Here is a 16,650-nt window from a genome sequence, read left to right as displayed (position 1 = left end):
GCAAGGCAGAATATAAATAGCTCTGCAAGCATAACAAGCTGAAGGCTCCACTGAGGCGAAAGCACATCAAGTAATTAAAAAACACTCTATGATATAAATAGGGAATAGCCCTTTGCAGTTGCAGAACATATATATTAAGTATACTATCAGGATCTGAGTTGTTTTTAACTCTGATACTGATGGGAGTAAAGCACAAACAGGAAGAGTGAAGGTACGGGGGGAACAGCTTGTTCCACATGCAACCCCTTGAGGCAGGTCCACCTGGTAGTGCAAACCCACCCACACATGGTAGCCATTTCTGACAGTCTTATGATCCAAGTTTTCACCCATAACACAACTAAATTTTTAGTCAGAAAGCTTCTTCTTGCATCAAGACATTAAAAAAAAAGAGCAGATTTTTCTACTTCATGCAGATCATTTCGCAGACCTATCCATCCTGAATTATTTAGGGCACAGATAACTGCTGTTGCTTCACTGACAGAAGAGTAACAGATGTAGGACTGGGGTTTGTGAGAGAGAGAAAATGAGGAATGACTGTATGCATGCTTGATGCGAGCAGCTATCTGACTGTATGCTGGAAAGCTGTGATTTTATTTTGCTTTTTTTGTGGGCCTCACGGACTGGGATTGACTTTCCCTCTCCACAGGAAGTCCTGACATGCAACCAATGCAGAAAGCCTTCTGAAGCCCCTAAAGGCTGTGTGTATTTTCTTCTAAGTATGGCCCTACCTGATGTTGCAGCACCATCCATCATGTCAGCAACCAGCACTGCTCTGGGGACATGATTTGTTAGTTAACACAGCCTTTGTTAGCTGGCTTTCCAGTAGCACACATTGATGGAGGCCTGCAGCCTTCAGGAAATTTCCAGCAATAGACAAGAAAGGCAAAAACGAGGCCAGGTGCAATATGTGCACTGATTTGAACCCATCAAAAACTTGGCTGATCCTGTTCATTATCCAGGTGATGTACTCTGCCATAGAAACTGCACTGTGAGGCAGGTTACTTCTTAGATTGAGATTGTGGTCTCTTAAATCTAGTTTTCATCTCCATTTAAACATATATAAAGTGCAGGAGCCCTGGATGGAAACCCGATGTATATGGACTATTCCTGCTTTTTATTCCTTTATTTATTAATGTAAGAGCAAGCATAAATGCAGCACAAATACTCTAACAACCAGTGTACAGGAGTACAAATTGGTATGCTGCATCAGAGGAATAAAGGAGAGGGCTGATAGAATGGGGAGAGTAATTTACTGTGCACTGGTCTCAGCTGCCAGTGATTGCAAAGGGAACTCAGCAGATGTTTTTTTGATAAAGGTTGTTTCTTGCTGCTGCTGCAGCAAAATCCATAGCATTATTCTGTAGGACTTTGCACATCATGATTCTGCCATTTCAGTTAGTCTTAACAGCTGGATGATAAAAAAAAAAAAAACCAAAAAAATTGTTCCAGTGGATTATTTGAAATTTGTCATGTTGATTTAGTTTCATTACTGTTATTAAATTTTATTCTGGAATGGTTTACATATCAAGAATGCATAATGGGTTTCTGTGTGGCCTGGGATTTATTCCTTGAATGAGGAAAGGACTCTACTGTGACAAAGTCATAAAGCCTTATTGACTTGATCCTTTGCCATAAACATAGGATTCAGGGAGTTAGATCGAATATTAAAATTGATATGATGGTTGTACTTTCATCAAGAGAATAATCTCTTCCAAAATAAAACCTCACTGTAAGTCTAGACCTACAGAATAGTTTCAGAAATCTGCTATTCCCTGCTGTGAATAGGAAAATATTCTCCTAATTAAGAACTTTGTAGGCAATAATGTTGAAGAGTACCAAAATAAATATGCACATTTAATTCACTATCCAGATCCTGAACAAAAACAAAACAAGATTAACAATGTCATAAAAATTAAAAGTGCACTGACATATGGAAGGGTCTAAACAAGCAAAAGAATGTTTCTGAGCAAAGAAATTCTGAACACAAAACAGCAAATCAAAATTGAAGCTGTAGCGAAAGACGAGACAACTGAAATCCTACACTCAGAAGACAGTCACATGTTATTTTAATTCAGCTTTTGGATACCTTCTTTCCTAATGGGGACACCTGCAACACAACAAACCTTTGGATTTGGATCTAAACGCTATGGTGTAAGAAAGCGCTCCTATGTGAGTGGTGGCCATTTTGTCACATTCCTGGAGGGCAGTTTGCACACAGGAGAAAGCTGCTGTGTCATAGAACGTAAATTATGCAAGACTGCATGTCACCTCAGAGAGATATACTCTTGCTGATTTGTAAATTAAAGACAAACCACAAAAGTTCCTAATTCCTTCACAACATAACTACTCATGAGTTTCTGCTGAAAGACTGCCATCAAAAGGCAATAAATCTTCAGGAAATAATATCACAATGCAAGCTTTAAAGCACTCATGACTTTTCCCCAACTTTCTCTGGAATATTTCTTCCAAAAGAAAGCAGATGGCAAAATACTCAGTGGGACTGCTTTTGCGTTCAAACACTCCCAGGGGTTTCCATTAATGCGAGTTGTCTCTACACAGACACAGATATGAACAGAAATAGCTGTCCATCTTTCCTTAGGATCACCATGGTTTTTTTCCTCAAAGTATCATTTGAAACTCGTGTCGCTATTAGGCGCATTTGCAATGCAAAAACACAATGAGAGAAAATACAAACTAGCACTTCTAGCTGAAGTGAATCTGCAGATCCAGGATGTGTCAGGATCCAGCCTGGACCCATCCTTCTCCTATGAGGCTGTGGGACAGAGGACAGAGGACCTGACTTTTCTGCTTCTCTGCTGGCCTAGCTGCATGGCCAGGCAAAAACAGGTCTGCTCTGGAAGTCAGAGACCACCACTGAGCTGAAGTTCCTGAAGAAGCTGAATTACTGTGGAGAATTAGATTTATTTATTTACTGATGTACCAGGGAAAAACAAACCCCTGAAAAGACAGATTTTCAGAGCTGGCCTCATTCTGTCTCTATTGATGTCAGCAACATCTATTGAAACAAAATAAATCCATTGTGGGACGATTCCAAAGATCTCACATTTTGTAAAGCACAGAGAAGTTCACAGCAACTTCATTAGTGGCATTGCAGCTAACGAACAAAGCGCAGCCGGGTGCAGGGCGCTGGCTGGCAGCCCCGCGGTGGTGGCCGCAGCCTGGTGGCCCCAGGGATGTGCGTCATGGCAGGGAGCACCCAGCCACACTGGTGCTGAGCAGCCGGCCATTGCCAGGGGATACAGTGGACACAGCAAGGGACCAGGCTCGCACAACCTGGAATGAATGTTTCATTCCAAAAAAGGGAAACATCGCGCATGAGAAATGCAACAGTGAAGGCTAAGCATGAGAGATAATCAGATGTTAATATAACCGCGGTTCTTCCCAGTGTAATAAATAAACATCAGAAAACATGACAAGCATGTTCCAAGTAACAGAGGGATATTTTCTAACAATGAATTCAGATAACTCAGGTTCTGCTGTACAGAAGCAAAGAGGAGAGACACAGCAAACCCAGAACAGTGCACTGGTCTACAGCAGTATTGCAACACCTCTGCATTGGCGAGCTGCACTGATGGGCTTAAGGCCCACTGCACATCCGCAAGGCCCACCCATCCCAACCTAAGGTGTTTTAAGCAGCCCACAGCCAGGAGGAATTAAAGGTTTATGACTGCATTTAGACTAACCACCTCTCCTGAGTAGCTGCACGAGGGAAGAAGCCCTGACCAACACCTATTTGGAGTGAAGGCAGCCACTTAAAAATCAGGTGCTCCATCTTCAGACCACATGTGTTTGCAGTTTTTCAAGTGATTTCACTTTTGAGCATGTACACTGTGCGGAGACTAGTAAGCTAGTCACAAGTTGTTGTTTTTTTTTAAAGGGGTTAAATTTTAATAAGCACACAAAGCTGTTAGCTTGACAGTCCTGTTTTCCATAAAACTCACATTCATAACAAGCAATAAAGATGGAACTTTACTGCAGTTTGACTCATGAGTCAGCCTAAAACATGGATCTGAAGAGGTCTCCATCAAAGGAAAATGTAGTATAGGCTTCATGCCAGGTCAGTCTTTTGTTTCTTTACAATAAGAGAAGGAGTGCCAACTATGATACAGTTTTATAAGGAAGTCATCTATTTTCTGATAACATGTTTGAAACTGGCCATTCACTACATGTAGGCATACCTACATGTATGTATGTATATAAGTATGAAAATATACATACATACATATATACATACACGTATGTATGTACATATGTATGAAAAACCAATATTGTTAATTGACAGAATCTTCTTCCTTTCTTTCAAGTGAAAAAAGAATACGTATCTTTTTTCTGATCTATTTTTACCTCAGCATTGATATTTACTGCATTCCTCTGCTTAAAAGGAGAGAATTAAATGAAAGCCAAAGACCTGACCTTCTTATTGTGGTACTTTTTTGCAATATTTATCCATCTCCTTCTCAAGATGTATGTGTAAAACACAAGACTGTAGCAGAACATTATTGGCTAATTCAGGCCAAGCATGCTTTGTTTTGAGTCCATTTGGCACATGCACCACGGATTCACAGCACATTAAAATCAATAGCAGACTTTGCATACACTGTATTGAACTTCAACTGCATGCCACAATGTGGAAAAAAAAAAAAGGACAAGATACAGAGGGCTGAAACAATTGTTCTGCCAATTACTTGGTCTACAGTGCACAGCCAGCATATTTGAGGGGACTACAGGCAACCATTGTAATGTATTCCACAGGAATCTCTTTTCCAGAAGAGCAATCCCTATCTGCAATCAAATTAATTGTAAAAATGTCTGTAATAATAAAAACTTAGATGCTGACAGAACCTGCCAGCATCCGAGAAATATGGCCTATCTATATATCTCAGAATGGCAAGTATTAGAAATGTAAAAGAATTATCACATCAGATCCTGAAAATCCAAAATTATTTCTTCATGCTTTTCTTATGCTTGTTTTTTGAAAGATACTTAATCTCACTGTTAAAATAGCTTGTAAACAGAAGAAGGAAGAGATTTGTCTCTATAGGTCTGATTCATGCCATACAGTCAGTTTGACTCCTGGCCTTTTGTTTGCCCATCTTTAATAAGAGAGATAGCAATATCTTTCTATTCTCCAAGACAGTTATGCTGATTACTTATCACTTACCAAAATCTTTCAAACTGAAAGAAGTGTCACAGAGGCTACATGAGACATAATTTGGTCTTTCATTGCATTTCTTGCTTCCATTTTGAGTTGAGAGCCAAGACTCATTTCTGATAGCTATCATGTTCTGCTCCTTCTCTCATCAATTACTTGAAGAAGTTACTGCCATCCAAGGTTATGTTTCTAATGATTTCTTTAGTTGTGTAATTTGGAATGTAAAATCACTCCATTTCATCTTATTCTGGAGATCACTAACTATAATTATACATGGAAATGATGAAACGAAGGATAACTAGATATACTCTCATCCACTTTCAAGGTCTACCATAAAAAATCCAGGTCAGATATGCTTATTTCAAACAATATCATTTCACCAGCATTTCAGAATAATAGGGCTCGCATCCAATTATGGTACAAAGGTTTGTTTACAAATATTTCATTTTCCTTACATATACCATGGAACTCTATTTAAAAGAAATCATTCTGACTCTTTGGCCAGTCAAAAGTTGCAAGTGAAATGAAAACACAGATATAAGGAATTCCCAAAACAAAAGACATCTTTTCCCAAAAGCTCCAAGCCCCCAAAGCAACTGAAAAAAAAAACATACTGCAAAACTTTGTTAGCCAAAGAGTTCAAGGAGATTGACCTTGACTCTTTTAAGGGCTTTCAGAAGTATTCTTTGAAGAAAAGAAATGCTAGTGAGAACAGATCCTTTCACACACAGAAGGAATAAATGAAATGGCTCTGACACCAAGTTCCTTTTCAGATATTTCCTCAGTGGGAAAAACAAAGAAACGCTTGGAGCACTGAGGGAGGATGGGATGAGAATCCTTTAAAAAAATATATATATAATAAATTAAAAAAAAAACCCTGCAACTGAGAAATGATAGACAAGAGAACACGTAAGGGAAATGTGAACAAACACAAAAAAAAACCTGGACAGCTTGCATCTGTTAGGGCTTACAGGAGTTAGTTAAACTAATTTATGTTCACCTTGCATAAGCCAAAGAACTGAAAAAAGATAGAGCAGAGGGAAAGATACATATTACCAATTTTACAACAGCAAGGGTACTGCATCCAGACACTCTCTTGTAAATGCAGTTTCTAATAGTCACTGCTGACTTCAGTGAGCTTTGGCTGTAGAGCCTGTAGCAAGGACAGAGAACTACAGCAAACACGTTGTGTATCAGCTTTCATAAAGCTGTGATGATGTGTCTCACAGGATCTTAGCTGAAAAAGCAATTCACACTGCCTTGGCCATTTCCATATGGCTTTCAATGAAACTGTAATGAAATTACAGGAAGTAGGCTGCAATGTAGTAAAGTGGTGGGAAGTGTCTCCTGGCTACCATGTGGGTGACTGCTAGGAACGGTCTGTGTCTGACTTCTTTATTAATGAGCTGGAAAAGGGAGTGCACAGCACTTTGATGAACTCACAAATACAAGTATGAAAGAACGAAAGATCAGTGTACAAAGAAAATAACAGAGAATTTCCTAGAGCAGATAGAACCGTGGAAAGAAAATAACGAAATGAGACTCAGCTTTGAAAAACTGCAGGCTAGGACGGCATCTGAGAGGGAATAACAGGAAGGAGAAATCTGGGATGCAATAATGATGAAAGAGATCTAAGTGAGATAGTGCATGCTAAATGAATTGGCAACATGATATGGTGTGAAAAGGCCACTACAGTACTGCAGAGAGAAAAGAGTATCAAATCACCGCAAAAGGAAAAAATAACTGCATTCTGTATGGGCACTAGTATAGCTCCATCTGGAATATTATACACATTTCTGGATATTGACAAATTAGAGAGTTCAGAGAAGAGCACCAAACATGATCCAAAGACTAGAAGGATTGATTTATGAGGAGAGATTAGAAGAGTTAAATATATAAATTGCTCAGCTAAGAAATGATTAATGGAGGACATGATAACAGCCTACAAATATTTGAAGAAGACCACCAGTGAAGGAAAGGCATTTTTCAGTGGGATTCACAGGGAACAGCTAAGAGTCAGGAGATGTGACCGAAAAGCCAAAACATGCATCAAGTATCAAGAAATGCTTCCTGAACGTGAATTAGTATAATCTGTGGATTAATTTCCCCAGTGGAGCAACAAGGAGCTTTTACTTGTGGCTTTTAACTGCAGAACTGAATAATCCCTCAGGAAACACATGCTACAGTTTAACTGTCCACAACTGGAAAGGTGTGGACCAGTGACCTCTCTAATCCCTCCCAGTTTAGCTGAGCAGGATGCAGCCTGCATCTCTGCTTTCTCCACAGAGATGAATTTGGCATAGGAGAAATGACTGTATTTGTAAACATGCTGCATTCTTATTTGTGTTTCTCTCTGTGCTGTTTGCTATGTTGGCATTCATCAAACTGAAATAAACAATAGCTGCTGTTACAGAAGTACTTTTATTACTTGATGGCTGTGGTGAAATTCTCAGCACCTGTCTTACCGCTGTGTGCAGATAACAAATCAGCACCTGATATGCACAGAGTGCTTTCAGTGGCTCAGTTGACTTTGTTGATGAGATATATTCAAGATAAATATTAGATGCCAGTGCAGCTTTCTTCTTTAAAGGTGAAAAAAGCCTGACTACTGTGGTTATATCAGAAACCTCATGCCAGCTACCAACACCAGAGAACTGATGTAAGCATGGCAAGGTGTGGAGTCTGCTACAGAGCATTATCTGGGGAGGCATAACACCATGGCACGTGTCATGCAGCAGCTACAGAAGTTTAAATCTTGCAGCTCCCTTAGCTAGATCTATCTCCCAAAGTTAGATTAATTGTGAGTCTTTCATCTTCAGGCATCTCTGAAAGGCCTTATCTTTATCTCTGCTTTCAGAGGTCCATAAATTTCTTTGTGTTCAAAGGCTCCGTCCCTTCCCCCAGTCCCTTTCTAGTTCAGACATCCTCAAACTGCAGCATGATGGTCAAGTCTTTCTGTATTTAATACCCTTAAATTATCTCCCTTCTTTGTAGTTCCTTCCATGATTTTCACCAGCTTCTTTACAGTACTGCACCTGCTCAGCACATCTTTGCTGAACCTTTCTGCTGGAAACTTCCCTGCTACCACAGACATTCCCATCATGGGTGCCAACACTGCTGCTTTCATTATCCCTGCTACATCCTGCTGGTCACCTGCCTGTGAGGTGCTTAGCTCAAAATGCACCTTGCTTCTGGAAAACCTAGCTGTCACCGGGCTGACTGTAAACAGTTTAACCAGATGGTTCCCAAGCCACCCTGGTACTAAAAAACCTAAAAGATTTAAAGTAAGTTTAAAAAAATAAAGTTCATTTTAATGCTTTTGCTTTTTTCTGTGGACACCTTCCTCACCTCTCTGGAGGCAGCTCTGTAAGCTGCTGGAAGTGGTTATGCATAGTCTTCGTGGGAAAAGGTAGTGTGAAATACATTCATCTTTGACACTTGCTTTCTGCCAAGTAAGGGGATTTAAATCACTAAACTCTAATAGATTTAGCTTATAACCAGGCAGCTATGTTTTTCAGCATTGTTTTCATACATATTGTTACACATCAGACATACCTGTACACTAGGTTACCATAATTATGCACTATACCCATCTCAAAATTAGTTCCAGCTAGTTAGCTTCTCTGCAAGACAATTCACACTGCCAATTGAGAATTCAACCTCGTTCGATGATGGATTTGTATAAACAGTAAAATCCATTATTTATACACTGTAGGAAAATAAACTCTGGCTGGCCGGGTATATGAAGCATGTGAAGGGTTTTCATTTTAGATGGTTGGAATTTTAAACTCAAGCAGCTTTTAATCAACGTACCATTGAAAACAAATTTCAGCAATCACATTTCTTATTCAGCAGCAGTACAATGTAACTGAAAATAGAATCTCCAAAAGCTTTATGGGCTATTACTCAACATGTGCTTATAATAAATTAGATGTAAATAGCATTTATTGTGCAACAAGAAAAGCAAGAAAAGATGACCAATTTCAATAAGCTGGCAGGGCTGAGAAGATGGCCATTTCTGCCCTACTGGTCTGAAATAATTTCTATAATTCAAACATTTACATGTATCATTGTTCTCTATTGTTATCAAGTCACAGTAGCATCTAGACACTCAAGACCCGTCATATTAAAATAGTTTTTCAAAAGCTAATGCCAGTCATCTAGTTTATGAAGTAGGCAGCACAAGACTTTAACTATTAATGTAGACATCAGATTAAGAATTCACTGAAACAGAGTGAAATTGCTTCTTTTAAACCTTAAAAAAAAAAAAAAAAAAAAAAAAAAGAAGACAAGCTGTTTTTATTTATGGCTCTGAAGATTTTCATATTCTTTATGTTCTAGGTGAAGACAGCCATGAAGCACACACATCCTACAGAATGACTGCGATATGGACTACAGTTCTTCACACTGACAGCATGAGAAGAAAGAAGAAACAGTGATGAATTCACTCTGTGTATTAAGGATCTCTACCACATTCCCCCATTAACCCCTGCCTTACATCCTCATCCTGCACCTCTGCAAGCTCACTTGTTAGTGCAGTATCATGGCTTATCTTTAGTGCCTCAACTCAGGGTGTGGTTGGAGGCAGCTGGGTGCTCCTTCCGTATAATAAGTGTCCTAGCTCGGGCTGAAGGGGCAAACCCGCTCTCTCTGGACTCTGTATCCATGTGAGCAGAATGACAAAACATTTGTTGTAAAAGTTTGCGAAGAACTGCTGCAGAGTTATTTGGAGTCTGATAAGACTGACTGGGAACAAAAAACCTCACTGACACAGCACAAGAATTAATCATCTTGAATCACAATAATTTGTCATAGAAAAAAAATATACTAAGATCAAAGGCAATTTTACAGGAGTGATTATTCGGACAGATGTGGCATGTGGAGCTGTAGGTATTATAGCACACAGCATGGAAGCGCCAGCCTATGCAAAATGTGCATGCTGCTATCAGAAGGGTATGCACTAAAAAGTAAAACATTCAGATGAATTTTTCAACCAAGTGGTAGACAGCATTGCAGCCGATGGCAAGTGTTTACCTGACAGAAAAAGGAGTATGTGCTACTTCATGTTGGACAGTGATGCCCAAACCAGTGCAGTACAAGAATCGTAAGTCAATTCACAATGACAGAAAAGCCAAAAGAAGAAGACAGAAGCCCATTACTTGGTATAACTATGTTCTACAGCTTCCTCAGGAGAATGTCTTCATCAGGGAAGCAAAGGAGAAAAACAACTTAAGAAAAATCTCAGGATTTTCCATAGCATAGTGACAAATTGCACCTTTTTCAGTTTGTTAGCTATTATATATATCTCTGGTAGGGAAAGGATCAGTGGTACATATTTATCTTTCTCCACTTATCCTAGGATGAAAGTCTGTAGAAAAGTACGTGTGCCTTTTAGCACAAAGTGGCTGGTGCTGTATATTCCCTGCATCTGATGCCAGTATAGAGGAAAAAATTACATGGGACATTGTTTAAAAAGAATGGAAAGATGATTTACAACATGTTGAATAAAAATACTGAGAAGAACGTGAGATGGTTAGCTAGGCATGCATAAACCCTCGAGAAAGGTATGAAGATATGCTGCATTGCCTGAAAATGGAAGGCGACATGGGAAAATCTACGACTCTTCACAGGTGCCAGAATGAAACTAAATCAAGCAAAACTTCAGAAGACAGAGGTTCCTCAAAAGCAAAGCAGGCTTTGCTTTACATAGGCTTGAAAAACAAAACCACATACCCTATGCTATTTTTCTTTCTTTGCTGAGCTAACCTAAATAGAAGATATTACAGATGAGTGTACGGGTCAAAAGCATTGGATAAGTTGGGATGCAGCTGACACAACCATAAGTGACAGAGACATTATTTAGCTTAAGTAGTTTGCAGTTAAGTATAGACTTAGACATAATCTTGCCAATGGAACAGTTCCCACCCTAATATGTGAGTAAGAAACGGTGCCAGATTAATAAAGTTTATTGAAGAGAAGCCAGAGCCAGAGCCTGATCCACATTTAGAACAACCAAGTTTGAGAGCAGCATCAGTGATGCATGGAGCTGTCACCTGAGGACGTTTTTTCCTATGGAAAACTGAAATTCAGAATAGCTGCATTATTAGACACCAGAGACTTGTAGAAATGGAGGGTGAGACAGCAAGGCAGACTCCTCGGTTAAACTCACTGTTCTCAAATCCATTTCCTCTGAGAATAAGGATCAGAGTTGATATCAAACTTCACGGGGATTTTGAGCCTCCTGGCAGTTACAAATGTGTGATTTTAAGAGTAACTGCTGCGTAAGTAATCCGTTCATGTTCTTCCTGCAGCATGCACTCCATGCCCACTGCAGACCATCAGCACATACTGCTCATAATCCCCATCCCAGTCCATTCTTTTCACTTCGGCACGTGTGAAAGACGCAAGGATTTTATGTTATGGAAATAAGGTCAGTCACATCTGTAATGCCAACTTGTAGCATACACCGCCTCAGGGCTCTGTCAGGTATTGCATTTATACAAAAACTTGTCTCTGCAATGCAAGAGCGACTGTGCATTCAGAGTGCTGCTTTAAACACAGCAGGTTGTTTTTCTGAAGCGTGACTTCAGAGGGACTTTTACATGTTATAAACAGCTCACTGGAAGATTAACAAAATAGTGTGACATTGTCTAGATCATAAGTATCTTTATTTTATGGAATATCCAACTGTAAACACATTGTTGTCAGATCAAATATACAAAATCTAAGCAGATACAGGAAAATACCCTAAATAGTAACGGTGGTCGGCTTTCATAGCCCCTGCCACAGAGTACCGAAATTCACGCCACGGGAGCCCCGGTCGCCAGCTCAGCAGAAGGCAGATTGGACAGAAGCCGTTCCGGCCTGAAGGGAGGTTTTGCTTTCACCGAAAAGCAAAACGCCTCTGCAGAAGCCGAGGCCGCAGCGCCGCGCGCCATGCCCGCAGCCAGGCGGCCATTGCGCCGCGCCGCCGCTGGGTGTCGCCCACGGTGGGGCCGTGGCGCGGAGGCGGGGCGCGCGGCGCTGCACAAAAGGAGCGGCGCCGTTGTTGCGGCCTTCGCCATCTTGGCTCGCCGCCTCCCTTGGTGTTGGGCGGGGAAGCTGCTGCCCTAAGGCGAGGTTTAACCCTCGGGTGACCGCCGTCCGTCAGAATGCGTCTTGTCCTTTAACGGCGCGCGCGGCGGTGTAGCGGCGCCGTCACGGGCGGGGTGGGGGGCTGACCGAAAGCCTTGCCCACGGGTTTGCATGCGAGGAGGAGCCGTGCGACGGCAGTGGCGAGCGGGGCTGCGCGGGTTTGAAGAGCGTTGATACCGCAAAGGAATGCAGCGTGCAGAGCGTGCTTTAGGCTTTGCGAGCAGCTGATATAATTTGCTGGCAAATTGAATTTGGGGGCGCAGAGAAAATCAAATCAGGGACAGAAAAGTGGTAAGAATGCTGAGCAAGGGCTTGTCTTAGGAATCACAGATGAAGACTGATTTTGCAGCTGTAGGAGTGGCAGAGCGCTCCCAGCTGCCGGGAAACCAAAATCAAGAGATGAGGAGGTACTGGAAGGCACAAATACCCAGAGGTTGCCCTTATTTTCTTTCCTGGAGTCCAGGAGTCCACGCTGGGGAAATGAGCACACTGTTGGTCCTTTCATGTGGCTCAAACCGTGCTGTACGTTACCCCAAGGCTGGCCCCCAGGCTGGGTGTGGAAGGTGCCTCTGGTGAATAGGTGTGATGGCATTGCCTGCTGCCCATCCCCAGAGCAGCCCTATGGGCCGTGAGGCAAGGCACGGCAGGTTCAGGTTCACAGTGCCGTGTTATGTTTGGCATTCCCTCTTTGTGAAATGTCTGTTACTGGGAAAGGGACAGCGTTGGTTGGGGCTACTGATTAGCAATGGACCACACAGCTAGATACGTTCCTGTGACACTGCTGTTTGCAGCTATGACGTGCAGGAGTACTGTGAATGCTTTATAAAAAGTAGTGAAGAGAAATGGAAGTGGAAATTAGGAGATGAGAAGTTTATGGAAGTGACTCGTGACAGCTGCATGCAAAGGTGAAAGATACTCAACACCTTAGATGGGAAAAGAGCTCAAATCTGCTTGATGTGAACTTCCATGTGGATGTTTTGATGTTAAAACATAGACTCTGTATAAAGTCAGTACAGAATCAAGTTTTTAACAGGAAAGCTGCTTAGCTTCTATGAGGCTCTTTTTGAAATGTTCAGAATGATGGAACTGATAAGAAATGAACGCTTCAGGAATTGGTCATATTCTGGAACGTTTTTCAAGTGAAGTATGTTGTTAGAAATGATCATCTTTGAAAATGCCTTAAGAAAACTTATTTTTTGCATATTTCTGACATAATTCTGTATTCATTCTATATTCCACAGAATGCAGTATCATCTTGGTTGATCACTATATGGTAAAAGGCTGTAGTTTAGCTCAAACTAAACTTTTTTAGGGCAGGAAGGCAGGCTGTTAACTTTCCTGCATGGGATTTTTCCTTAGGATGCTACCTCCCTTAGAGGCCAGAAATGGGAGCTCTCCTTTCATTTACATCCTCCTCCTTCCATAAACTGAGGAGGAGGGGAATAGAGTATAGCCCTGGTTTGTGCCCCGGAAGGTCTTTCCCAGCCACAGCTGTCACCAGCCAGGTGCCATGTGTCTGTGATGCCTTACCAGGAAATAGTGGCAGTGTGATAATATGAAATATGATGCTTTCATCGTATTTCTGCCTGTTTCCTTGCCTACTCAGTCCATGAACTTTCCAAAATAGCTGATTACAGCCCTTCATCTTACAGGGGGAAAAGTCTTATATCTCCCTAATAAAATGAGACATCTAAAGGGAGCTGGGAATCCCCTTGGGAGCAAATGGAACTCATCATAGCAAACTGCTGTTAAATTTGGCTTTAAAATTTTGTAGTTCAGCTGACAAATCTACAGATGTCAATACCAGCAGCCCTGATACAAGAAGCACTGGGAATCTTTGAGAAGACATCTAACAGAAGCAGCAGAAACAGATTAGGAGTCTGGTGCATTTTGTCCTCCTCATACATTGGCACGCACTCTCAGTAGTGAGCTGCTCAGGCAACAAATTGCTGGCAGGTGTGCAACGACAAGCCTGTCTAGATAGGCTTAAATCATCCCTGGTGGTTGCACCTGTGTGTTTATGGTCAGTACAAGTATAAATTTGATAGAATTTAGCTAGGATACCCACTAGTTGAAAATATCTTTAAAAACAAGCAAGCCAACAGGTTCAACTGGAGTTGTTTGCCCCTGGCCTGCTAACTTTATGTAAGAGGTGTGGGCAGACAGGTGTAACAGGCTATGGGGAAACATCAAATGTGTACCAGAAGGAATCTGCGAATTCATTATTTTTCCTTCGTTTTTATGTTTTGTTTAAACTGCCACATGTAACAGCTTTGGTGATTTCCATGTTTTAAGAGTGAGTAATGGATGTTCTAAACCCTGCTGTAGAAAAGGTGTTGGAGTCTCAAAAATTGCTATGTGCATTTTGTGTCGTCGCCCAACGCTGGTAAACACATAAAGAGCAAAGTATCTGCAGCTGCTACAAGTTGAGACTTACTGAAGCCAATCCCTTCTTCAAGAATCTGTATCCATTTCTCTACTTGGCAGATTAGATATGAATTCAACGGAGAACTGTTCTTCTTCGGAGTTAATTCTATCTTCGTTTGTGAATTTATGCATCGAATAAATAAAACATGAACAGCAGCAATGTGATCATTCACCTGAGATGCATCCATCCTGAATCAGAGTAAACTGTGACAGGTAGAATGGCTCTCCTGTACTTCTGCTAACCCAGCCAGTACAATGGTACGGGTGACAGAAGGCTTTAAGCAAGATAATATCTGTCTGCTTTATATGGGTGACAATCAGATGATAATAATTCAGGCTGCTGAATTAGATTTGTATAGGCAAATGAGATTCCTTTACTTGTTAACCTGCAGTTGTAGCCATTGTCCTGGGCACAGTTGTTCTAAATAAGATCACAGGTGTCAAAGTCTTCATCTGCTTTGCTCTTAGTAGCAGAATACAGCTTGTGGCAGCTGAGTTTCTGGTGCTTTCAAGCTGATTTTGAGGGCCATATAAAAATAAGTTGTTTGTTTAACCCAAAGTAAGCAGAGAAGGAAGTCCTTCACATGAATGTTAAAGATCCTCAATTCAGGCCCTTTAATGTAGCAGAAAAGAGTCATAAAAGTCTCAGTTTTGCAGTAAAAGGATTCCTTTGATGTAGAGAATGTGGAATAAGCTTTGTAGATATCTTCTAAACTCCAGTACAGGGTACATGTGCTGAGGAGCATGTGTTCTAGGTGGAGGTGCTGTGGAGCACAGGCAGCATCATGACCCCTCAGAGGAAGGACTGTGGGGAGGCTTGTAGTGTTTAGTTTAGCCTCTGCATGACTAAAGTAAGGTGGCAGACTTAGTAGAGGCTTCATAGTAACAGACTGTGTACAATGGGGAATTTTGTTAAGGCACCTTACGCTTAATTTTTTAATCTCAATTATTTCATATGTCTTATGTAAAAATAGCAAAGATCTCAACAGCACCCATGTTCCTGCATCAATTGCAGTTCATTCATACAGAAACCCTTTCAGTATCAAGTAGACTTCAAATGAGCTTGTTTTCCCACTTTATTCAGTTTGTATTCAGTGCAACTGTTCTGGACTTTTTATAGTCATTTTTTATTCCATGTTCTCATCTGCTGGCTCCATGTTTCAAGTAAATGGAGTGTTGTTTTATGTTGTTTTGGGGAAGTTTTTTTTCCAAAATTTAGAACGTGCGTATCTTTTTTTTAATCCCACAGGTAAAATCCAGCCTTTCATTTCTGTTGGAATGCAGCTGGCCAACCTCCCTTACCCTCCCTTTACCAGGGTAAAGGGGCTATGAACTTTGCAGAGGTTTACAAGAGGCACCTGACATCCCATCAGTCTGCTGCAAGGTAGGGTTCAGCTGGGCTGGACTGGGTTGGAAGCTGAATCTTTAAATTGCCCTGAAATGTTGGAGTCAGGGATTCGCTGCCCCACTCCCTGCCTCCCATTTTTCGGGGTTCAGATTAATCAGTATCTGTGTAGAAGAACAGCGGTACCTTGGTTATGTAGCAGAACCCTAATCTGAAAACAGCTTCCAGGCCAAGAAAGACAGACCTTAGGGGATTCTGGCCCTATCTATGGCAGTGATGTTTTTTTGAAAGCCTTTACTTTCATTAGCAAACCTGTTCAAATTCTAAATTGTCTATCACACTAAACTAGTACAGTTCAGCTTCTAGAAAGAGGTAGCTGCTGAAGCGTGTATTTTCCACTTACAAAAGGCTCCAGCTTCAAACATGATGATGCTTTTCTGTCATCTGCTTCTTCAGCAATGGAATATTCCACGGAAATAATTTGATGTGTGTGAATTTCCATTAAAGCATATTACTCCTGTGCACAAACATTTTTACTGAATTAGTCAGCCCTGTTCCATATGAGTGGTAT

At 41.1% G+C, this 16,650-nt stretch overlaps 1 long non-coding RNA gene across 4 annotated transcripts in view; it reads left to right on the top strand.

Annotated features, from left to right (window-relative positions):
• LOC128077190 (uncharacterized) overlaps positions 1-16,650 on the top strand; it is a 382,865-nt gene that overhangs the window by 296,767 nt on the left and 69,448 nt on the right. For all 4 annotated transcript variants that reach the window (XR_008204871.1, XR_008204874.1, XR_008204873.1 and 1 more), the window contains 2 exons: positions 9,515-11,603; positions 15,984-16,118. This is a non-coding gene — a long non-coding RNA (uncharacterized LOC128077190). The remainder of the gene's footprint in view (positions 1-9,514; positions 11,604-15,983; positions 16,119-16,650) is intronic.

The sequence above is a fragment of the Tympanuchus pallidicinctus genome, unplaced genomic scaffold (assembly GCF_026119805.1).
Source record: "Tympanuchus pallidicinctus isolate F22 unplaced genomic scaffold, pur_lepc_1.0 scaffold15, whole genome shotgun sequence".
Lineage (NCBI taxonomy): Eukaryota > Metazoa > Chordata > Aves > Galliformes > Phasianidae > Tympanuchus > Tympanuchus pallidicinctus.
The sequence above is the reverse complement of the archived record's forward strand: the minus strand, read 5'-3'. Positions and strand labels throughout refer to the sequence as shown.